The 13,385-nt window shown below is 40.4% G+C and overlaps 1 protein-coding gene across 2 annotated transcripts in view; it reads right to left on the bottom strand.

Moving 5' to 3' along the window:
* The window catches only part of GPR156 (G protein-coupled receptor 156), a 94,731-nt gene extending 91,462 nt beyond the window's left edge, over positions 1-3,269 (bottom strand). For both annotated transcript variants that reach the window (XM_007104838.4, XM_028493283.2), the window contains exon 1: positions 3,075-3,269. The gene's annotated coding sequence lies outside the window, so the exon portion shown is untranslated. The remainder of the gene's footprint in view (positions 1-3,074) is intronic.
* Positions 3,270-13,385: the final 10,116 nt, after the last annotated feature.

The following is a 13,385-nucleotide window of genomic DNA, read 5'->3' as shown; positions in this document are numbered from 1 at the left end:
TGGAGCCTGCTCTCTGCAACGGGAGAGGCCACAACAGTGAGAGGTCCGCGTACCGAAAAAAAAAAAAAAAAAAAAAAAAGAAGCCAGACACAAAAGTACATACTATGTGAATGCATTTATATGTTCAGGAATCAGCAAGACTAATCTATAACAGAAATCATAACAAAAGTTGCTTCTGGGGATTGGGAGTAACTAGAAAGGGGCAAGGGGTAAATTTCTAGGATTGAAATTTTTTATATTTTGTTTAGGATAAGGGTTTGTCAAAACTAGCCCAGCTTCTAACACAGGATTCAGCTTCAAAGCACTGTGGAGATAAGAGTGGCCACTGATCTCTAGGATCACCATTTACCTATAAAATATTGATTAACCTGAATTACTTACAAGGACTTCTAGTATTTTACCAAGGGTTCTGTAACCCTTTTGGGAGGCAATGTCTTGTCTGTGTCATTTAATTATCTAATTAATTCAACAATTATTTATTAATTGCCTACAATATGCCAAACAGGAACATAGCCATGAATAAAACAAAAAATTTCTTGTCCTTACTGAAGCTTACATTTGAGTGGGGGATATATGGATGATTAATAAAGAAACAGATATACTATTTAATGCTGGGTAATGGTAAGTACAGTGAAGAAAGCTAAAGCAGGGTCAGAGGACAGGGAGTGACAAAGTGCGGTTTGGAATCAGGTGGTCAAGAAAGACCTGATGGAGGAGGTCACATTTGAAAAGAGCCCTGAATGAACTGAGGAAAGAAGCACTGCCAGTATTTGAGGGAAGAGTGTTCAGGCAAAGAAAAGAAAGGAAGACAGTAAAGTGAGGGGACAGTGACAGAATATAAGGGCAAAGAGGCCAGATCACATAGGGCTTTGCTAAGTCCTGGTAGAGAGTTGGATTTTATTCCAAGTGTGAGGGATTTTATTCCATTGGAGGGTGTTAAGCAGGGGAGTGAGATCTTCCAACTGATGTTTTAAGAATGGGAAAAAGGAAGCAATGAAGAGATGTGCCTAGGATTCTTAGGGAAGAGTCAGAAGAATAAGATCCTTCCCCCACCCCGAAATGTCAGTATCTTTCACTCATCTATTTCTTAATCACCTTCTGATTCGAGTTCTGTACGTCTGAAATTTTTCACAATAAAATGCTGGAGAAAAAAAAAGAGAGGTAGGAACTTGGATCCTTTATCAGGCAAAACTCATCAGTAACGAAAGGTAAATGTTATGGTTCTCAATGCCCTTCTGCAAAATAAAGGCTCTGATTTTTAAGTAAATGTGGGACATTCTTTTCAACTTTCAAATCCACCTTCTGGGCCCAAGTCAGTCCACGTTCCATTGTCTCTGTGGAAAGGCAGAGCCTCAGTGCTTCTTTCTTCTCTCTCCCCCTGCCCTCACTTACTGTCTGAAAACCTACAAGGGAGTTGAAAGAAATACAAATTTGGGAAAAGGAGGGACTTTTCAGAGAAGTTCTATACTCCCCCAACTCCATCTGGAAATGCCCTTATGGTCAAACAACAAAAAAGGAAATAGTAAAACCCTCAGCAGGAAATAAACTGTTAAGCACCTACTGTCCTCCCCAGAGAATCTCTTTCCCTCCATCATTACCCTCCCACTCTTTTGAGAGCCTTCTAGGCTGGAAGTCTAGGCTGGAAGTTGCTTCACCCCACCCACCCCGAGTCTACCCTAGGCCACAACTCTGCTTTCACTAGACTTGGAAGTTCTCTATCCCTAGGCCACCATAACTCTGCCTCTGCCAAGCTCAATGCTAGCCTTTACTGGGGAACAGGGAAAAGCTAAAAGCTGGAGGGGGAAGAGAAAGGGAAATACAGGGAGCACTCCAGAGACAGTAGTGGCCCTGAAGTGGAATTAGGTTGGCAAAATGGGGACCAGAGAGGCACCAGTCCCCTCCCAAGAGATCCCTAACTCAAGCAAAGCCTGCCAAGGCATTTTCTTCTCCAGACTCAAACTGCCTTACACTATGTACAACCACTTCCTCAGCCATTTATCTCCATTTATTTAGCCATTTACACATTTGCTCCAACTGCAGCAGGGGAAGAAGCTACTGTTTTGCAAGCTTGGCTGCTACTCAGCCGGCAGGGAGGCCTTCTATGCTGCATTTAGCCATTGGTGGAGAAAAATGAGTTTTCCTTTGCAGGCCTTGCTGCCTCATACAATTATATCAACAAATTTTCCAGCTTTTAATCCCCACCTGAAAATCTTTCACTTAGGGGTGCAATAATTTAATGTTGCCCTCCATATCCTGGTTAAAGGACTACACCAGTAAAGACGTTTCATTATAGGCTAGGACACAATTTGCCTATTATTCATGCACGCGTGTACCTAGGAAACCAACAAAGGGAAGAGTAAGAGAGCAAGCAATGACGTCTCTCCCCCACAGATTCCTATTCTAAAATGTTAACAACAAATCTCAAATTTAAAGAAAAACCTCACGGTTCATATTCCGCAGCGTAGCACGTATAACTAGACATACACCATTCAAGTTCTAACAAGTGGCCTCTAGCTACAAGGATGCTGCAGCTCCCGGGCGACTCTCCTCTGCCCAGAACAAGGCAGTTCGACAGACCGCAGTACAATAAAACTTTCTCTGTTCAGGACCTCACAGTGCCCGTGAGGGAGACCACCCTTTCCGCCACCCGGTACCCTGGGGTGCACGTGCCCCCGCCCTCCGCCACCAGGCAGGTTTGGGGACAAGCTCGGTGAGGAGGCTCTGGGAGGGCTACACGCTGTTCCCGGATCCCTCCGTTTCAGCAGACTGTCGCTCGTTCAACAAAACGGAACAGCCGCAGCCCCTCTTCCCGACAAATACCAGTAACCCTCCTCTTCTCAGGAAGCTGCCACGGGCATCCCTGGTCAGGGACCCAGGCTCGCCTCCAATTTCTAAGATAGTTTCTTTACTGTTTCCAAAGAAGCTACCCAGATTCTGGAGAGGAGAGAATGCCCTTCCCCCCTTTCCACTTTTTACTTTAAAATTTAAGTGTTTGATGTTTTGTGGCTATATCGTGTCCACAGAGAGGTCCTGCAAACTCCCGAATTTGGGATCCTCCAGGGCGCGCTGCTCACCTCACCAGGTCCCGGACCGCCGAGGAGGGCCAAGCCCGCGGCCGGCGGCGGGACGCCCGCGGTGCCCGGGTCTCTCGCGGGTTCGCGGGGCCGGAAGGGACGGGGAGGGGCGGGGGCAGCACCGCAGGGCGCCGCGCCCATCTCCGAGCCAGGAGCCAGGAGGCGGGCGCGGAGGCGGCGGCACGGCGGCGCGGGGATCTGAGATCTGCAAGGGGCGCGCAGTGCCTTCGGGGCCGCCCCTGGCCGGCTGGGGCGGGGCCGGGCCTCCTGCCGCTCCCCTGGCACCGCCCCGCGCGCCGCGCCCGACCCGGCGCTCTGCCCGGGAGGGCGGGTCGGCCCCGTATGGCCCCGTTCGACTCGGGGCCAAGTGGACCAGTGCGCCGCGCCCAGCTGCTTGTGAGGGGGGCTTCCCCCGGGGACTCCGCGGCGGAGCGGGGAGGAGGACGCTTAGGCTCTGTTTCCCAGGAGCAGGAATTATGTCCGAGATTTCATCCAGGACTCTTCCCAGATCTCTCATTTGATACAGCCAGGCCCTTTCATTTGGAACATGCGGACAGTGAGCGGAACCAATTTGATCCTCCTCCTTGGGGGCTGCTTTAGTTAAGAAGGCACGTGGGTTTATTTTCTCCTTAGGACAGCTGACTACCAGAACCAGGGCTTCACTTCTGTGGTTCAGATTGAGGATTTGTCCTTCCTATCTCTGTGGGGCTTTTATTTTTCCTCAGAATTTCTCCTTGCTTTTAACCCATTATTTTCACCATATTCTGCAAGATATTGGAATTTTTCTCCCAACGTGGTCCCCACCTTCAATCCCAGTGTTCTTTTTCTCAAATTGAAGTATCCCCAAGCCCTCAGTTGGCCAGGCGCAGAAGGTTTTCCATCTTCCACCAAGGTCTGCCCTATTTACCTCAGAAATGTTTCTGGAACCTTTCCCCTCCTCTGCATTCCTATATTACTGCTCTTGTTAAACTTTGATTACCTTGACCCGTATCATTTTAAGTTTTCTTGCCTCCTGTCTCTCCCCACTCCCAAAACAGAACTAAGAATGTTGCTCTCCTGACAAAATAAGCAAAACATACCTCCCCTCCCCTGCCACAGACCTGCAGTAAACCCCCTCTGCAATTGGAAAACAGTCCAAACTACTTTCACAATTGGAAAGCAGCTTACCTTTCCAAACTTCGGTCCACTCAACACCTGTGTTCCAGTTATACTGAGTTGCACCAATTGCCATTCTTTGAATATACCCTGGTTGTTTAATGCCCCTGTGTGTTTTGGTCACTCTGTTCCCATATCCTGGATTTCTCTTTATCCCCTTCTTTACCTGTTGAATTGCTCCCAAGCCTTCAAGATCCAACTGCCTTCTCCTTTAACGAAGTTCTTCCAGATCTTCCCAGTCAGATCTGGGAAATCAAATAATGTCCCTTTCCCAGCACTCTGTGCTTCTATTACAGCACTCACTAAGTTGGTCTGTATGCTACAGCTGGCCGTGTCTTCTTGTCTCCCCACTGTCAGAGCTTGCAAGGCAGAAGGTGTTTCTGACTCAACTTCATGCCCCATGGCGATTGGCTACACACGTTTCAAAATAAATAACCATTCTTTGGTTGTATATAAACTGTGCTTATTGTAAAAATTCAAATGCTTAAATGTATAAGGAAGGAAATTAACCCCCAACACACTGAAATAACCACTGTTAATGTTTTGATGATCGTATTTTCATGAATATCTTTATGCACATGTCCCTCCACCATATATGCACAAATGGAATGATTTCATGTATGCTATGTTTAGGACACCCTCTGTTTTAGTTTTCTCCTTTCTTACCTGACTCTCCCCTCACTACTCTCCCTCATTCTCAACTATTTAAAAAGTTAAGCATGCTAATATAACCATATATATTGATATCTATATATATATTTAACGGTGAGTAATTATAGTGTAAACATTTCTCTGCTTCTTGCTTTTCTCATTAAACAGTGTTATATAAATCCTTCCAGTTCAACTGGTATATCTCTGATGCGTTCTTTTATTTTAGAGGCTGCATAATGTTCCACAGTATGGATGTACCAAAATTTATTCAAGTTTCCCTATTCGTGACATTCAAATTTTTAAAAAAAACATTGTCACTGCCACCAACATTTCAATAAACATCCTTATGTGTATATCCAAATGCCCGGGTACTTTAATTTCTGAGGGACTGATTCCCAGGTATGAGATTGGTCTGTTTAAAATGTTAATAGATTGCCTTCTTAAAGACTGTAACAATGTACTTTGCATAATTTAGCCATTCTGGTAAGTGAATAGTGATAATTTGTTGTTCCTTTAATTTTTATTTCACTGACTACTAGTGAAGCTGTTCATGTTTTCTCTTTCTTTCCCCTTTTGGATTTTCTGTTCTGTAAATTGCTTAATCATATACTTAGCTCATTTTTCTTTTTGAGTTACTGGTCTTTTTCTTATCAAAGTGTAAGAATTTCTTGTATATTATAGATAGTAATCCTATATATGTTGTATGTTAATATGTTGTATGTTTTGCAAGTATTGTACTTTCCCCAATCTCTCATTTATCTTTTAACTTTGTCTGGAATTTAAAAACCAACTACAACTAATTCCAGTTGGTGTCAAGTTAATATCACATGCCTTTTAACAAGTCAACATAGCACTTAGGAAACTAAAATAGATTTTGCAATTTCAAACTTCCTTGGGAAACAAATCTTCTATTTCAGTATTTTAAAAATTTGACATACCATCCTACTCTGTAATCCCATACTCAGTCACTATTAATCACATTGCCCCATTCACAAATATACTTCTGTTTATAGTATAATATAAATTTGCTATATATTATTATCTGGCAGAGTCACATTAAATAGACCATTTTGATTCATTAAAATTCTGGTTAACAAAATGTTAACTCATTTAGTGGTCATCACTTATTTATTTATTTTTGTCCAAACCTACTTGTTTGGGAAAATGCCTCCCATGTAATTCTAGAGGTCTGCCAATCTTGCAACCCCACTCTTTTGAACATAATAGTGGGCATGACCCACACTAGAACAGATAGACTCTATGTCCCAGGAATGACACTCTCTTAAAATAACTGTCCTTAATCCCAGCCAGTAAAATCCTCAGATCTGCCTGGTTTCTTTCAATTGTATGTATTCAGTTATTTTCTTTGTGGGTGCCCTGGCATTGTAGTTAACATCTGTACTTAAAATAATCTAATTTGGAGTAAGACCAACTTAATTTCAATAGCATACAAAGTTTTGCTCCAGTATAGCTCCATTCCCACTTTTGTGATATTATTTTCACACAAGTATTTGTATCCTTTTTGTACTATAAGCTCATCAACACAGTTTTTAAATTAATTACTTTTTCATGCAGTTTATTTAAAAATCAAATAGGAAAAGAGAGTTACAAACAAAAATATATTTATGCCATCTTTTGTATTTATTTGTGTAGTATGTTTACCAGTGCTCTTTATTTCTCCATGTGGATTTGAGCTACTGTCTAGTGTCCTTTTATTATAGCTTGAAGGACTTCCTTTAGCATTTGTTGAGGGCAGGTCTGCTAATCACAAACTCTTTCAGTTTTTGTTTTCTTGGAATGATTGAATTTCTCCTTCACTTTTAAGGACAGTTTTGCTGGATATAGAATTTTTGGTTGACAGTTTTTTCCTTTTATTACTTTGAATATGTTATCCCACTTCCTCCTGGTCTCCATAGTTTCTGATGAAAAGTCAGCTGTTAGGGCTTCCCTGGTGGCACAGTGGTTGAGAATCCGCCTGCCGATGCAGGGGACACAGGTTCGTGCCCCGGTCTGGGAAGTTCCCATATGCCGCGGAGCCGCTAGGCCCGTGAGCCATGGCCACTGAGCCTGCGTGTCTGGAGCCTGTGCTCTGCAATGGGAGAGGCCACAACAGTGAGAGGCCCGCGTACCGCTAAAAAAAAAAAAAAAAAAAAAAAAGTCAGCTGTTAATTTTATTGAGGATCCCTTGGATGTGAAGAGCCATTTTTCTCTTTCTGCTTTAAAGATTCTATCTTTGGTTTTCTAAAGTTTCACTATGATGTGTCCAGGTATGGATCTCTTTGTGTTTATCATACTTACAGTGTGTTGATCCTCTTGGATGTGTAAGTTAATTCTTTTCATCAAATTTGGGAAGTTTTAAGCCATCATTTCTTCATATATTGTTTTTGCCCTTTTTCTCCCTCTCCTCTCCTTCTGGGACTCCCATTATGCTTATGTTAGTACACTTGATGGTGTCACACAAGTCCTTGAGGATTTCTTCATTTTTCCCTTTTCTTCTTTCTGTTCTTCAGATTGCATTATAAGTGACTTATCTTCAGGTGTGCTGACTCTTTCTTCTACCTATTAAATCTGCTGTTAAGCCCCTCTAATTTGTTATTTCAGTTGTAATTTTCAACTTCAGAATTTCAACTTGGTTCTTTTATTTTAATAACTTCTGTCTCCTTATTGATATTCTAGATTTTGTGAGACATCATCCTCATTCTTTTTTTTAAATCTTTATGTGTGATTTCTTTTAATTCTTTGAACATATTTATAATAGCTGACTTGAAAACTTTGTCTAGTAAATCCAAAATGGATTAAAGTTAGCACTGGAACTCTGACCAAGTTAAGCCCCTAAAGGTCCCCCTTTCTGTCGTTCATGCTAATCCTTCTTAAGAAAAAGATACCCTCCATACTTCACCCTCTTGGCTCTTCATCTTGACTCCCTTTTAATTTTGTTCCACAAGGAATTTAAAATAAGATCCCAGAATTTTTACCTTGAAATTGACTTGAAAGCCACCAGAATTTCCAGGCTTCCCACACTTTAACCAACTAGTAGCATCAAGAATTAAGACTCAGCATGCAGCTCAGTTCCCTAAGATGCTCCCTGCCTGACCTCAAATTGACCTCCAAGGGTTGGCTCCAATTTGCACTACCATGTAGAGGACTGTGGCTGGTTTGTGAATGGTACATTCTAAAAATGGACTATTATCCGAATGGCAGGCATACTTTTGTTATTATTTTTTCAACAACTACCTATCAAGTGTAGGAGATAACAGCCTCTCCCTTTCCATAATTTCTCGCATTGGTCCAAAACATAGTTCTGCTTTCTCAGAAGTGTTAAGGAGAAAGTGTCAATCCTTTGTTCTTTCACCTCCCACTTGTTTCTTATGGGAAATACAATGATTTGTGTGATTGTTATTTTAGAAAAAGGATCATTGCATTTACATAGCCAAGTCCTTCTTTGACTTTCTGTGGAATGATCCTGCTCACAGGAGGTATATGTTCTTCTTCATATGGTAGACTAGCTAGAACAGACCCTGCTTCTTTAGATGGACTGTGTTTGTACAAGTTCTGCCTGTGCTTGGGTGGTTCAGTTCAGTTTGGGAGGAAGGAGTGTGAAACACATTTTGACTTCTAATCCAGGCTGTGTTCTCCAATCTAACATTACCATAAAAAGCTGATATTTGGGGAATTTCCTGGCTGTCCAGTGGTTAGGGCTCCACACGTTCACTGCCGAGGGCCTGGGTTCGATCTCTGGTTGGGAAACTAAGATCCCACAAGCTGCACAGCACAGCCAAAAAAAAAAGCTGATATTTGGATTATAGTCTGATTCCTGGATTTATATTTCTATTTTTCAGAACTCAGAGGCAAAAGGGATATGATTCTCCTTCTAGCACTCCAATTATTGGTGTTCATTTTGTACAATATATTGCTAGGAGCTATGAGGAATTCAAAGGATTATGTACATGGTCCCTGCCCTTTAAAAAATTTGTAGTTTTGTAGTACTGTAGATCTAAGACATAAACAAATAATAACAATTCAAATGAGAATATCATCATAAAATATTTTGGAATCATTTTCTGGTTTAAGGTTTTGTGATAGGTACTAAGGATACAGATATGTTATGGTTTCTGCTTTCAAAGACCACACAGAGCAATCTTCACAGAGAAAAGGGAACTTGACCTCATTTAAGAAGGATAAGATTTCAAAGGGCAGAGATGGGAGAAGATATGCCAGGTAGAGGAAATAACATGAGCACGAGCTCAGAGGCAGGAATCAAGGCAAGCAGTCCATTTTTGTTAAAACTGGAGGGATCTTTGAGGAAAGCAATGGATGATAACTAGACAGGTAATTGGAACTAGATTGTGTGGTTTCTTGATTTCTGGCCTAATCAGAGGCATTAGAGCCTAATGGTTAAGTGTCAGTGGCTCCAGGTAGAAAAAAAGGGTCCCAATAGAGGCTAAATGTCTTAAGAGGGGGAAGATGTTCCCCAAATAAATACTTTCCTTTACAGTTTACTCGGTACACAGTTATAGAATATCAAAACTGGCAATGACTTTAGGAATATGCTAGTTCAACATTCTCATTTTTAAAATGAATAAAGAAGCTCAGAGAGATGAAGTAAATATTCATACCTAAAAAACTTAAAGATGATGCTAATGTGAGAAATCTGTCCCAAGAAATAAAAGCAGCAACAGCATCATTATTGAAAAAGAAGGGCAGATGCTCTCCATAATTCCAATAACACAACAGGTAAGAACTGTTTCAGGAACACAACTTGAATAATTTCCTATAAAGCAAGTGGGAAGATTTCTGGTCCTTACATTTGTAGATACTGGTCTTGTTTGAACCAGAGGGACTGAGTCACAGTAATTAGTAGATTATTTTTAGTTTTTTTTTTTTTCATGTTATAGTCATGCCCCTAAATGACTCTTAGGTTAACTTTTCAATCTCCAGTAAGCCTTTAAAAGGTAATAGACATCTTTTGTTGGTGCTTGCTGGGATGTTGAGAGGCCATTGGAAAGGGTTGCAATTATGAGTCTTAGCAGGGAACCTGTCTCCTAGGCCTTACTTGTCAGACAGTCAGTTCTGTGGAACAGGCAGGAACAAGATACAGAGAGGAACACCTGTGGGAAACAGAAGTAAACACTATATTAAGAATAATTAAATTAATAAAATGGACATTCTGCAAACTACTTTTGTCACCAAATGTTTAATGCACTGTGGCCCCACATAGCCAGAGGGAGAGCTTTAATGAGCATGAGACTCCTTGAAACTAGATGTCCAGAATCCAACACAGTTGACGCAAGCTGCCAGTCCTTTGAGGTTGAGAAGCTTTCTGGTTGTCCAGCACTTCTTGGGGATAGAAGTTGAGAAGGGCTCATCCTTAGTGCTCTTAGGCAAATGTCTTTTTTGCTTTTTAAAAAAACAAATTTATTAATTCACATAGCATACAATTTACCCATTTACACTTTACAGTTCAGTAGTTTTTAGTATATCCACAGATATGTACAACCATCATCATAGTCAATTTTAGAATAATTTTATTACCTCAGATACAAACCCTAGATGATGAGAGTGAAATGTAGAATTACTATATGATCCAGCAATTGCAATTCTGTGTATATGCCCAAATGAATTGAAAGCAGGAACTCGAACAGATATTTGTATATTCATGTTCATAGTAGCATTATTCACATGAGGCAAAAGGTGGAAGCAACCTAAATGTCCATCAGCAGATGAATGGATAAACAAAATATTGTATACACATACAACAGAATATTATTTAGCCTTATAAAAGAATAAAAGTCTGATACATGCTACAACATGGATGAAAATATTATGCTAAAATAAGCCAGTTACAAAATGACAAATATTGTGTGATTTTACTTATATGCAGGATCTAGCATAGTCAAATTCATAGAGACAGAAGTAGAATGATGATAGATGCTTGTGGTAAGGTTACTGAAACAGTACGGAAATATAAAATTTAGAATGTATTTCATAATTCCTCCATACAGATATATCTTCACTTAAGAATATATCATGACATTTTTCATGTTAGCTCACAAGAATTTATTTCATTGTTTTTAACAGTTTCTTAGTACTGTAGTCCATTATATGAATGTGCCATTATTTGTTTTAGCATTCTCCATTAATAAAATTTGTGTAGCTTCTACTTTTTCACTGAAATGACACAATCAAGATATTTACACTGTTTCTTTGTGCTAGTGTTTCCTGGAAGTGGGATTTCTGAGTCAAAGGTTATGGAAATACAGTGTTGTGTAACCTGCTTTTTTAAAAAAACCTATTAATATATTATGATCCTCTTTTCAGGTCATTAAATGTTTAATTTAGCTGCCTAATATAATTTATGGATGTATTAAATTTTATTTTTCCAATCTCCTAACATTAGAAATTGAGTTATTTCTAGATCGTCACTAGATTGTTTGATTATAAAAAACTTTGCTTTAAACATTACTTTAGCTAAATCTTTGCATGCAGCTTAAAATTATACTCTTAAGATGAATTCCTAGGTATAGAATTGCTCATTCAAGGAGTATGTACATTACGGAAATAATACATAGTCATTCTAGATTAGAAAAATATAGATAGGCAAGAAAATCAAATATGCATAGCCTCATCACCCAGAGGTAACCATTGGTAACGATGTGGAGGTAACCATTGGTAACTATTTTGTCTGCATACTTTTTCTTTACACAAATGCAAATAGAGAGTATATGCTGCTTTGAACTACCTATGATAATAAGCATGCTTTCATTTATCTCCATTATCACTTTTAACATCTGCACAGTGTTCTAGCTTATAAATGAGCCAAAATGTATTTGCACAGTCCTTATTGCTGGGCATTTATGTTCTTAATGTACATATTTTGAAAACTTTTCAGGTGAATGCAGTGCATACAGGGGCAATCATCTCACTGTCATGAAGCCCTGAACAAAAGGTTCCTGCCTTTTTGTGGATCTGTGGGCCAGGGGGAAGGAGAGAGAGAGAAGGGCTAGTAGTGCAAAGGTACTGACTCGAAGTAGAGAAAAGTGCTTCAGCCAAAGCCCCCAACAAGGAGGACTCTGAATGGACACATCTGGGTTAGGAATGTAGATATGTGTATGAGCATGGCTGGTTGGATTAGGGAGAAGGAAGGCTGAGTCCTTGACCGCAACGCCTCCAGAAAATTGCAGTGGATTGGCAGTGCATCAAGTCTGGTGTGGGGAGGGCAGCTTCTCCCCATGATGCCTGCCAGGCAAAGCCCTGTAATTTTCAATGATCAGTTCTAAACTATCACACATACGATTTTGGCCTGGAGCTGGAGTCTTCAATAAATAATGACAAACTGCCGAAACTTGTCCAGTATCCCTTCCCACCAGAGCATGCGAGAGTGCCAGTAGAAATGGTAGTTTGTCAGGGACCCAGTAGGGAAGACTGAAATGATTTCTTTTGGGGTGTATAAACTGACATCTGAGGGCAGGACAAAGAGTTCCAGCACGACTGGGCAATGGAATGAGCCCAAGAATCCTTAGCAGGCTGAACCAGGATCAGATGTAATGGGTCCCCTCCTTTTGGGAGATGAGACTGAGTCATCTCCATTGTCCACTCAGCTGAGGGCTCTACTTTTGGAGTGAATTCTAAGCACAGTGGTGTGAATGCTTGGCTCTGCTCTGTGACCTCAGAAAGTTATGATAAATCTCCTAAATTTTTATTTTTTCTTAAGAAGAACGTAGGGGCAGGACAGGAATAAAGACGCAGATGTAGAGAATGGACTTGAGGACACGGAGAGGGGGAAGGGTAAACTGGGACGAAGTGAGAGAGTGGCACGGACATATTATACACTACCAAATGTAAAACAGATAGCTAGTGGGAAGCAGCCACATAGCACAGGGAGATCAGCTCGGTGCTTTGTGACCACCTAGAGGGGTGGGATAGGGAGGGTTGGAGGGAGATGCAAGAGGGAGGAGATATGGGGATATATGTATAGCTGATTCACTTTGTTATAAAGCAGAAACTAACACACCATAGTAAAACAATTATACTCCAATAAAGATGTTTAAAAAAATGAAATAAATAAAATAGATAATCAACAAGTATCTACTGTATAGCATAGGGAGGAACTCTATTCAGTATTCTGTAATAACCTATATGGGAAAAGAATCTGAAAAAGAATGGATATATGTATATGTATAACTGAATCACTTTGCTGTACCCCTGAAACTAACACAGCATTGTAAATCAACTATAGCCTAATATAAAATAAAAATTAAGTTAAAAAATAAAAGAAATAATCTATTTTGGTTTGTCCCTCTTGAGTTTCCTCTAAACCTTATAGATATTTTTAGCTTGCACTATTTCACTGAGTAATGGATTCTCTCATTCCATTTCCCACTGTGTATACTTCATGTTTTCAATTTTTCTGCTTCAAGATTTAAATACTTTGAAATGTAATGGAGAGTAAGCATTGTCTGGTTATCTCATCCACACCCTTCATGATTTCATAAACATTATATCACA

This window comes from Physeter macrocephalus, chromosome 1, assembly GCF_002837175.3.
Source record: "Physeter macrocephalus isolate SW-GA chromosome 1, ASM283717v5, whole genome shotgun sequence".
NCBI lineage: Eukaryota > Metazoa > Chordata > Mammalia > Artiodactyla > Physeteridae > Physeter > Physeter macrocephalus.
This window is presented reverse-complemented; position numbering and strand designations above follow the sequence as displayed.